This window comes from Eleutherodactylus coqui, chromosome 1 (genome assembly GCF_035609145.1).
Source record: "Eleutherodactylus coqui strain aEleCoq1 chromosome 1, aEleCoq1.hap1, whole genome shotgun sequence".
Taxonomy (NCBI): Eukaryota; Metazoa; Chordata; class Amphibia; order Anura; family Eleutherodactylidae; genus Eleutherodactylus; species Eleutherodactylus coqui.
This window is the reverse complement of record NC_089837.1, coordinates 50,325,805-50,337,664: the sequence shown is the minus strand read 5'-3', so window position 1 is coordinate 50,337,664 and position 11,860 is coordinate 50,325,805. Positions and strand designations below refer to the sequence as shown.

At 47.5% G+C, this 11,860-nt stretch overlaps 1 protein-coding gene across 1 annotated transcript in view; it reads left to right on the top strand.

The window, feature by feature from the left end:
- Nucleotides 1–4,502: 4,502 nt before the first annotated feature.
- Nucleotides 4,503–11,860, top strand: part of LOC136620714 (cytochrome P450 2C50-like) — a 32,258-nt gene continuing 24,900 nt past the window's right edge. The window contains exons 1-2 of the mRNA XM_066595656.1: nt 4,503–4,533; nt 4,779–4,877. The gene's annotated coding sequence lies outside the window, so the exon portion shown is untranslated. The remainder of the gene's footprint in view (nt 4,534–4,778; nt 4,878–11,860) is intronic.

Sequence of the window (11,860 nt, the reverse complement as noted above, 5' to 3'; positions counted from 1 at the left end):
TAACCACGACTTCATAAGATTTTCCGTGTGAACACCAGATAAACACCAGTACCAAATTAACTCGGGCGAAGCCGGGTATATCAGCTAGTCTATATATAAAGCTGGAAGCCCTCACTGACTCACTCACTGACTGACTGACTCGCCAAAAGTTCTCCAACTTCCCGATGTCGTAGAAACATGAATTTTGGCACAAGCATAGATTATCTCCAAAATAGGAAAAGTAATTGGGTCCCAACTCGATTATTCAATTCTAGCGCAAAAGAATTTGCATCGAAATTTAATGTACATAATCTAAATCACTTCCCAATGTCATAGAAACTTAAAACTTGGCACGGGCATTGAATATGTCATAAATAGGAAAAGTTAATAGGTCCCAACATGATTATTCAATTCTATGCGCAAAAGAATCAGCGTCCAAATTTTACATGGGGAATGTATTTTTCTCACTTTCCAGTGTCATAGAAACGTGAAATTTGGCACGAGCATTGATTATGTCATAAATAGGAAAAGCTAATGGGTCCCAACTCCATTACTTAATTCTATGCGCAAAAGATTTAGCGTCCAAATTTTACATACGGAATGTAATTTTCTCACTTTCCGGTGTCATAGAAACGTGAAATTTGGCACGCGCATTGATTATGTCATAAATAGGAAAAGGTAATTGGTCCTAACTCGAATATTCAATTCTAGTGAAAAAGAATTAGCATCCACATTTTACGTATGGAATCTAATTCTCTCACTTCCTGATGTCATTTTATATAAAGGGAAACGTCACATGGTTACCTCCCATGGTGTTTCCTGGGTAACACAGAGAACTATGCAAAATGGTGAACATATGTTTTTCCGGTATCTCTAAAGTAACCACGACTTCATAAGATTTCTGTGTGAACACCAGATAAACACCAGTACCAAATTAACTCGGGCGAAGCCGGGTATATCAGCTAGTTACCCTTAAAAAACAATATTTTGCTCACCTTGACTGGAAGACCAGCGTCATTATGGAGACGCACGCTGTCATGGGGAGAGCGATATCGGGCTGTGAGTGACAGCCCGATATAGCTCTCTCCCTCCACGAGTCCCTTCACTGCTTTGAATGGAGCCGGCAGCCGCCGGGCCCCATTCAAAGTAATGGGAGAGCAGGGAGAGCAGTGCGATCTCCTGCTACTGCTGTGACAGCTGTAGCAGGAGATTCTTTCATCTCCCCGGCTTGTCCCCTCATCACTGGACACTGGGACAATGATGTCACACTGCTGTCCCAGTGTCTAGTGATGAGGGGACATGCTAGGGAGATGAAGGAATCTCCTGCTACAGCTGTCAGAGCAGTAGCAGGAGATCCTCTGTCATTGAAAGTGAAAGTAAAGTAAAACAAAACATGTCCACACACACACACACACACACACACACACACACACACACACACACACACACTACCCCCCCCCACAGTGCCCCCCTACACATGATCCCCCCAAAGTGCGCCCCTACTGTTCCCACACATAGTGCCCTCCACACTACCCCCCTACACATGCCCCTCCACAGTGCCCCCCCACAGTGCCCTCCAAAGTACCTCCCCTCAGTGCCCACCTCCACATGTCCCCCTAGACCCCCCCACAATGCCCCCTCCTCCACAGCATCCCTCCACAGTCCCCCCCTACAGTGCCCACACACAGTGCCCTCCACATGACCCCCCCACAGTGCCCCCCCACAATGCACTCTCCCACAGTGCCCCCCCCACCAATTATCCCCCCACAGTGCACCCCTACAGTGTCCACACATAGTGCTCTCCACACTACCCCCCTTACACATACCCCTCCACAGTCCTCACCACAGTGCCCCCCACAGTGCCCTCCAAAGTACCTCGCCTCAGTGCCCACCTCCACATGCCCCCCCAGTCCCCCCACAGTGCCCCCCTCCTCCTCCACAGTCCCCCCTACAGTGCCCACACACAGTGCCCCCACAGTGCCCCCAGTGTCACCCCCACAGTGCCCTCCAAAGTAGCCCCCTCCACATGCCGCCCCCAGTCCCCCCTCACAGTCCCCCCTACAGTGCCCTCCACAGTACCCCCCACAGTCCCACCCCACAGTGCCCCCCCTACACATGCCCCCACCACTGTCCCACCCCACAGTGCCCCCCCAGTGCCCTCCAAAGTAGCCCCCCTCCACATGCTCCCCACAGTCCCCCCATCCACAGCATCCCTATACAGTGTCCACCCCCCCACAGTACCCCCCCAGTGATGCCCCAAAGTACCCCCCCAGTGATGCCCCAAAGTACCCCCCCAGTGACCTCCCCCACAATGCCCCCTCCACAGTGCCCTCCTACAGTGTCCCCCTTCATAGTGCCCCCCTACAGTGCCCACACACAAGTACAACCCCTGCCCCTCCCCCTACAAGTACAGTGACACCTATATATAGATAACAGTTACAAGTCTTTGTGACAGCACACCCCACACGACAAGTCTATGTGACAGCACCCCGACACCTGGCAAGAAGTCTATGTGACAGCACACAACAGTGACAAGTCTATGTGACAGCACACCCGACCGCAACAAGTCTATATGACAGCACACTCCACAGCGACAAGTCTATGTGACAGCACACCCCACCATGACAAGTCTATGTGACAGCACCCCAACCCCAGCAAATGTCTATGTAACAGCACCCAACAGTTACAAGTCTATGTGACAGCACACCCCACCACGATAAGTCTGTGTGACAGCACCACGACCCCGGCAAGAAGTCTATGTGACAGCACCCAACAGTTACCAGTCTATGTGACAGCACACCCCACCGTGACAAGTCTATGTGACAGCACCCTGACCCCAGCAAGAAGTCTATGTGACAGGACTCAACAGTTACAAGTCTATGTGACAGCACACCCCACCATGACAAGTCTATGTGACAGCACACCCCCAACCTCGGCAAGAAGTCTATGTGACAGCACCCCAACAGTGACAGATCTATGTGACAGCTAACCCACAGCGACAAGTCTATGTTACAGCACAGCCCACCATGACAAGTCTATGTGACAGCACCCCAACCCCAGCAAGAAGTCTATGTGACAGCACCCAACAGTGACAAATCTATGTGACAGCTAACTCCACAGCGACAAGTCTATGAAACAGCATATCCCACCGCGACAAGTCTATGAGACAGCACATCCTACCGCGACAAGTCTATGTGACAGGCACTCCACAGCGAGAATCTATGTGACAGCACATCCCACCATCTCAAGTCTATGTGACAGGCACTCCACAGCGAGAATCTATGTGACAGCACACCCCACCATGTCAAGTCTATGTGACAGCACCCCGACCGCCGGCAAGAAGTTTGTGACAGTACCCAACAGTTACAAGTTTATGTGACAGTACACCCCACCGCGACAAGTCTATGTGACAGCACACCCCACCGCCGGCAAGAAGTTTATGTGACAGTACCCAACAGTTACAAGTCTATGTGACAGCACACCCCACCGCGACAAGTCTATGTGACAGCACCCCGACCCCCGGCAAGAAGTTTGTGACAGTACCCAACAGTTACAAGTCCATGTGACAGCACACCCCACTGCTACAAGTCTATGTGACAGCACAGTGACAGCCCGGCACCCCTCACCCCCCCCCCCCCGACCAGTGAGAGCCCGGCCATCCCCCTTCGCGCCTCAAATTCTTACCCTTTAGCTAATGCAAGCAGACCTGGGCTTCCTGAAGCAGCGCGTGATTCCGGCAGAAGAAGACCTGGAGCCGGCCCAACAAGAAGAGGAGAAGCTTTGTCGTAACCATGGACGACCGGAGAAGCAACACGGGGGGGGGGGGGGGCATTCCTACATCCTAAGGGTGCATTCCCACGAACGTATATCGGCTTGTTGTTCACGCCGAGCCAATATACGTCATCTTCATGTGCAGGGGGGGAGGATGGAAGAGCAAGGAGCAAGGAGCAGGAACTGAGCTCCCGCCCCCTCTCTGCCTCCTCTCCGCCCCTCTGCACTATTTGCAATGAAAGGAGGAGGCAGGGGCGGGGCTAAGTTTCAAGAATTAGCCCCGCCCCTGTTCCACCTCTCCTTATTGCAAATAGTGCAGAGGGGGCGGAGGGGAGGCAGAGAGGGGGCGGGAGCTTAGTTCCTGCTCCTGGCTCTTCCATTCTCTCCTCCCCTGCACACGAGGACAACGTATATGGGCTCGGCGTGAAAACCGAGCCGATATACGTTCGTCTGAATGCAGCCAAAGGCCATTAGCCCAAAACCCTCTAGCTGTAATTATTGGGAACATCTGGCCTATTTCAATAAACCTAATGAGTAATTAAAAACCCCTGAGTGTGTCCAACTGGTTATTTAACCAACTGAGTTACTGACCAGCTGAAAAGCACAGCCGTAGTGACAAAGCCCAGAAGGGGAGACAGGAAGCCCTTATGACCTGTTGTTCACCTCTGGAATGAAGATTGACCGGTTAGGTAGGATGACTTGGGGGGGTCTCCCAGGATTACTGCACTCTCTCCTCATAGCAGGCAGCAGCTACACAAGGAGCTCATCTACATGTGTATATAGGTGAGGTTTCACATGGGACTGCAAGTTGGAGGGGAGTTATATATTTTACATGGGACTGTATGTTGGAGAGAATCAAGAAAGGAAAGTGAGGTCTTTACATGGGACTGAGTAATGGAAAGTGGTGGGTTTTTTTTTACATAGAACTCTGTAGTATGTTGTAGGAGGTTGAAGGGAGAGCATTGAGTCTTTTGCATGGGACTGTATGTTGTTGTTTTGTTCTCATATGGCTTTTTTTTTTTATCTAGAACTTCATACAGGAGTAACTCTAGATTCTAGACCTGATGGCAGCCGGCTCTACAGGGTGCTTTCACACACATGTGATTGTTCCAAACAAGAGAAACCAAGTAATATTGTAGATGTGATATTTTTTAATGGCTAACAAACATACATGATGCCATAGGCAGCTTTCAAATCTGCTTAGGCCTAGTGCCCACGGCCGCTGCCCAATGTCCCGCATCCCGTGCCAGCGTGCATACGCAGTACATCGCCTGACTCGCCCACAGCATCATATGACGCGCCAGTCGTGTCATATGACGAGGGCGTCGGTGGGTGGGGAAGTGTTTTCATGCTATCTACTGCTGTGCAATAGCGGAAGATAGCGTGACGGACCGCTTCCATTGACTGCAATGAAAGCCGTCCGCCCGAATCAAGAAAGGAAAGTGAGGTGTTTACATGGGACTGTATGTTGGATGGGTACTGAGCGATGGAAAGTGGGGTGTTTTTTAATAAAGATGTGTATGTTTCAGAGGCATGAAGGGAGAGAAGTGAGGCTTTTGTATGGGACTGTATGTATGTTTGTTTTTCTTACATGGGATTGTTTTTTTTACATGGAACTTTATGCAGGAGTAACTCTTGATTCTACACCTGATGGTAGCCGGCTGTTTAAGGTGCTTTCACACACAACATGCGATTGCTCTCAGTAAGTGAGCTTTTGCATCTACTTGGGGTTCTTCCTCAGGCTTATGGAATAGATCTGAAGAAACATGCATTTATATACACAACGCTCTATTCTGCAATATGCTGCAAAAATATTCCGTTATGTGAAAAAATTCTGCATTGAAATTAATGTTTAACATGTAGATTTCAATGCGGGTTTGAAAATGGCTTAATTCTCCAGGGAATTACACCTCAAAGTCTGTACTGAGGCCTGGGGGATTTAGTGCTGAGTGTGACCGCAGAATATTCCACAGCATATTGCGTCTTGTTTCATTATGTGTGAAAGCGCCTTTCTTTTTCGCACTATCGGAGGCATTATCTGTCTGGAGTAATAGAGGGGGCAGTTTGGGCAGCAATAGGCAGAGAATTGGAAGAAGCAGGATGTGGAGTTTATGTTGGTAGGTAAGAGTCAGACCTGTTTGGGCAAGAAACACTATAGAAACAACTTGTGGCTTGAAGAAACCTGAAAGTAAAGAGCTTAGCAGGCGAAATTCTTGACAACTGGATAGACCGGTACTGTAGACATTATATGGTCTGCATTAGCATTGAGCAAACTGAAACAGACAAACCCTCGTTGGGGTCACATCCGATCTTGTGTGGTCCATTTCAGCAAATGAACTTTTTTTTTCTCTTTTGCCGCCTCTTATAGCGTTCAGCGCAGCGTTTCAAACATCACTCCAAATGCTGTACAACGTCTCCATTGATTTCAATGGTTCAGACTAGTGTTCGAATGCGGGTATGATCTGGGTATTCTGTAGCTTCCTAATTGCAAAACTCTGCTATACTGATGTAAGACACGTGTGTTCAGTTTTAAGCTTGCAAAGAGTTCTGGTCATGAAAACAACCCCCAAACTTCTTTTATTGAAAGACCTAATACCTGCCCTTTATGGGCGTATAACATATTACATCAATAACATATTGTGTTTTCATTCGTTGACCTCCCCCCTTCTGAACCAACGCAGGGCTTTTCCTCAGGCTTAAAATCTGATTTAAAGGGGTTGTCCCGCGGCAGCAAGTGGGTCTATACACTTCTGTATGGCCATATTAATGCACTCTGTAATGTACATTGTGCATTAATTATGAGCCATACAGAAGTTATTCACTTACCTGCTCCGTTGCTGGCGTCCCCGTCGCCATGGTGCCGTCTAATTTCAGCGTCTAATCTCCCGAAGATCCCGGCGGCCATCTTAGCAAGGTAAGTAAGAAGTCGCCGCAGCGCGGGGATTCGGGTAAGTACTATCCGTTTTTTTGTTGTTTTTTTTTACCCCTGCATCGGGTTTGTCTCGCGCCGAACGGGGGGGCTATTGAAAAAAAAAAAACCCGTTTCGGCGCGGGACAACCCCTTTAAGCATTGACTCGGAAGCTCGCATTTGTATCCTGTATTTTTGTTAGGTTTTAAAGGCTATCATATCTACAAGATTACTTGGTTTCTCTTGCTGGGAACAATCACATTTTGCTCTTAAGTTGTTTGATTTATGATTAGTGAAACTGCTGCGTTCATCTTCAGCTGTTTTATTTGCATTTGTTAATTTGTTTTTATATCCGGTCAGAATAATCTTTCAGCTTACTTATTCTATATTGTGTTGCTATCTTAGAGGTTAAATACATTGTGTGGAGGGGGTGTATTTTGGGGTATATAGATAAACATGGTTAGGGTTCATTCACACGAACGTATATCGGCTCGGTTTTCACGCCGAGCCGATATACGTCGTCCTCATGTGCGGGGGGGGGGGGGGGGGGGAGGATAGAAGAGCCAGGAGCAGGAACTGAGCTCCCGCCCCCTCCCTCCTCTCCGCCCCTCTGCACTATTTGCAATGGGGAGAGGCGGGGCTAATTTGCACCATTTAGCCCTGCCCCTGCCTCCTTTCATTGCAAATAGGGCAGAGGGGCGGAGAGGAAGCAGAGGGGGCGGGAGCTCAGTTCCCGCCCCTGGCTCTTCCATCCTCCCCCCCCCCCTCCCCCCCCATCCTACCTGCACATGAGGACGACGTATATTGGCTCGGCGTGAAAACCAAGCCGATATACTGCCGTGTGAATGCACCCTTACTGTGGGTTTCAGTCTCTATTGCTTTGCACAAGTGGGAATTACTCAATGAGTGATAAATTGCATCTGTGGAACTTCCGCTGTCTTTTCCAAACAGAGAAAGAGCAGATGTATTACAGATAAGTGCTATATAAAGCAACCTTAAGTGAGTGCACATGCTGTCTTAAGTGTGCTGTATCTTAAAGGGATGGGTTAAAAAAAATATATATATATATATTACATTATTATTATATATTATATATATATATATATATATATATTATATATATGATAGATCTATATTACTTACCCGAATCCCCGCTCTGCGACGACTTCTTTCTTCCTTCTCCAAGATGGCCGCTGGGATCTTAACCAACGATGCACCGCGGGTCTTCTCCCATGGTGCACCGTGGGCTCTGTGCGGTCCATTGCCGATTCCAGCCTCCTGATTGGCTGGAATCGGCACATGTGACGGGGCGGAGCTACGATGACGACGCGGGACCAGCTCTCCGGCACGAGCGGCCCCATTCACCAGGCAGAAGACCGGACTGCGCAAGCGCGTCTAAAAACGCCAGAAGACAGCGAATTTAGACGGATCCATGGCGACGGGGACGCTAGCAACGGAGCAGGTAAGTGAATAACTTCTGTATGGCTCATAATTAATGCACAATGTATATTACAAAGTGCATTAATATGGCCATACAGAAGTGTATGACCCCACTTGCTGCCGCCAACCCCTTTAAGGGCTCCTGCACACTGGTGAGAGCGATGTCTGGCTGTGACTCACATCCCAATATCACTCTTGCAAACCTTGTAAAACCCACTGGATGCGAGGTTTTCATGTGAAAACCACCTCACATCAAAGAAGGAAATCCCTTCATCCTATTGCTTTCAATAGGGCTACAACAGCCCTGGCCCCTTTGATAGCTAAGGGAGAACATTGTGATCTCCTGCTGTGACAGCAGTAGCAGGGGATTCTTTCCTCTGTGAGGAGTTCCCTCATTGAACATCTTGCCGCTGCTGTCAGTATTCCGTGATGAGGGGACTCTCCGCGGGGATGAAGAAATCCCCTGCCACTGCTGTCACAGGAGCAGGAGATCGCAATGTTCTCTGTATGTTTTCACTGGGGCTGGCGCTGCTGCCGCCGGCTCCATTGTGAACAAAGTTAAACCCCTGAATGTTGCAGCATCACATCCCTACATGACAGAAGGAATCCCCTGCCACAGCTATGACAGCTGCGGCAAGGGATCGCAATCTTCTTCCATTGCTTTGAATGGGACTGGCACAGCTGCCGCTGGCCCCATTTGAGACCATGGGTGATGTTGCAAAAAGAATGGACATGCTGCAATTTTTCTTTCCATGCAGCATCACCGGAGTGAAAACCTCGCAAATGAGAAAGAAACCACTGAAATTCATTGGTTTCATAATCACGCGTTTTTACTTGCACTCACAGTGCAGGAAAATCGCCTGATTTTCTTGCCAGTGGGAAGGCTCTGAACCAATCACAGCCATTTAGTAAATGACCTCATTAAATAACTGCAATTGGTTTATCGAGCGCCGGCTCTGATTGGCTGAGCCACAGCGCTCGTGATCCAATCACAGCAATCTTTTGCTGGAGACGAGGTATTGAAGCTCCGCTACCAGGAAGAGAATGCTCTGTCGCCGCCAAGGACAACCCTGATGCCTGCCGGAGTGCCGCAGCCCAGGGGGAGGGACCAGGATGCCGCCTGCCAGGTGAGCATTAAGACATCCCCCAAAAATAAGGCACTGTGCCTCTTTGGGGCAAAATTAATGTAATACAGTTTCTTATTTTCAGGGAAGCGCGCTACTTATATCTAAACTATGGGCATAGGTACTCAAAGATATATTTAAGCTTCCGCGGGTACAAAGGCAGGCAACTAAATAAATGGAATGGGCGAACTACAATACCCAGATGGGTTATCAAAATTGGGGTTTAGTTAAAAAAAAAAAAGACGGCTGAGGGGCAACCTAATAACTATGTATAAATATATTGGGGGACAATGCAAAAATATCTCACACAATTTGTACCTGAGGCTGTGCCTGTAACAAGGGGGCGCCCTCTATGTGTAGAAGAAAGAGGGTTTCTAGACCGACATAGTACTATAAGGCCATCTGCATATGAAAGGGTTGGATTCTGGGAGCCCACAGTGGAATCCGACTCTGTGCCCATCCAGCGTCCACGCATACCTACTTCTTGGCGTCTTTTCCTGTACTGCAGATAGTCTGCATGGCTCGCAGTCAGACATGCGCAGTACTGTTTTTTTTTTTAAGTCCCTATTTTTCCTATGCAATTGCTAAGCGATGACATAGATGCCTGCGACCTTTCCGCAATGTTATTGCAGAAGGGCCACAAGTCAAACTGCTTCTTTTGAGTTGAATGGAACATGTCTCTGCGTAACCCGCACAAAAATTGAACATGTTGCGATTTTGTTTTTTCCTCCGTTCATGGAAACCGCAAATTTTTTCCGCAAGTGTGCAGGAAGCAGTGGTTTTACATAGGATGTAGCGAATTTGCGGATGCCAACCGCAAATTCCGTAATGTAAATCCGTTCATTTATAGCTGGCCTAAGAGCAGTGAACTGTGGAACTCTGTCTGAGGATGTGGTGAAGGCAAATTTCATTAAAAAGTTTAAGAGGGATCTGGAAGCCTTTTTTGAGCTTTACAATATTACATGTTCTAGTCACTGATTAGTTCAGAAGGGTCGGTGATCTGGGAATTATTCCGATTGCCAGACTTGGGAAATAACTTTTTCCAATAAATAAGTAAAATTGGCTTCTACCTCATTGGGATACGTTTGCCTTCCTCTGGAGCAATATTGTAGGGGTGGTAATAGGCTGAACTAGAAGGACATATGTCTTTCACCCAGATATATTATGCTACTATGTTTTATGATATCCAAACAACCTGGATGACTTTAGCAAAGCATAGTTGCTAGGAGAAAATTTTAGGGATGGATTTTCTGTAATGACGAGCAGTTTTTGAGAGCGTCTGTCATTCTCTCTTAAACAGTTTCCCTGCAGCACACAATCGCAACACTATTTGTAAAAAAAAAAAAAAAAAGAGCCCCTAGAATGAGTTGTCATTTTGCTGCACAACTTTGCATACAATTAGATCTCAAATGATTACAGTTGTGATGTGATTAGATGAATGGTGTTACCACAAGAGTCCTTAAAAGTAATTCTACGAGATATGCCTCTACAATGCATTTCTAGAGGCAGTTACCAGAGCTTGAGAGAAGTGGCGATATTGGAAAGCAAAAAGTTGGATGGTCATATCGATGAATTGTCTACCACCTAGCCCATTCTGACCAGACTGTTAAGAGGTGTTGGGACAACAATGTATGAGGGCACAGACACAAGATGACCGTGCTCAGGACACCCCCGGCAGACCACCCGTAGAGCGAATCGTCTGATGGTCTGACAAGGGCCCTGTGTCTATCACAATAATTTCCAGGCAATTGGCTGAATGACATTTGGTCCCACGATGCACATTACGTGTCCTGCCTTTTGAAAAACACACCCACAGTGGCCTCTGTTAGCAGTGGTGTCGGGGATGATAAAACTGGACTGCTAGAGAGTGGAACCAAGTTGTCTTCAGCAATAAACACAGGTTTAGTTTGGACACTGCTGATGGCTGGGTTCATGTCTGGAGACCTTGGGGTGCAGCCTCAATCTTGCCTTTGCTGTGGAGTGGCATACTGCTACCACTGCTAATGTGATGGTCTGGGGGCCATTGTATATGACAGTTGGTCATCTGTAGTAGTAGAAGGGACAATCACAGCTCAGTGATATGTTCAGGACATCCTGCAGCCACATATGTTCTTCTCATGGTGGCTTCCCAGAGGCATTTTCCAGCAGAATAATGCTTAGCTGTACACAGCAAGGGGGTCACAGACAAGTCTCAATGACATTACCATATTTCTATAGCTTCCCACTTGACAGATTTATCACCAATAGAACATTTATAGGATCATCTGGGATACCAACTTCCTTATCCTATGAGTTTGGATGATCTAGAAGCCCAGTTACAGCAAATGTAGACTGATGAGCTGCAGGATACCATACGGAATCTGTATACCCCCATGTCCATATCACATGTTGTATCCATGCTAGAGGTGGCTCAACAGGGCACTAAAGCCTCCTTACAAGTGTTTCCCACAATAAATTACACAGGTCTGCAAAAAAAAATTAAGAGCTGTTTTGGTTATTCCACATTATATTTTTCGGTACGCTGAATCCGAAAATGACCTCCATTTTGTCATAGGACATCAGTTATCTATGTTAAATAAGGCAATACTTCAAAATAAATGAAAATAGACTTCAAAAATGATTTCCATGTAAAATTTG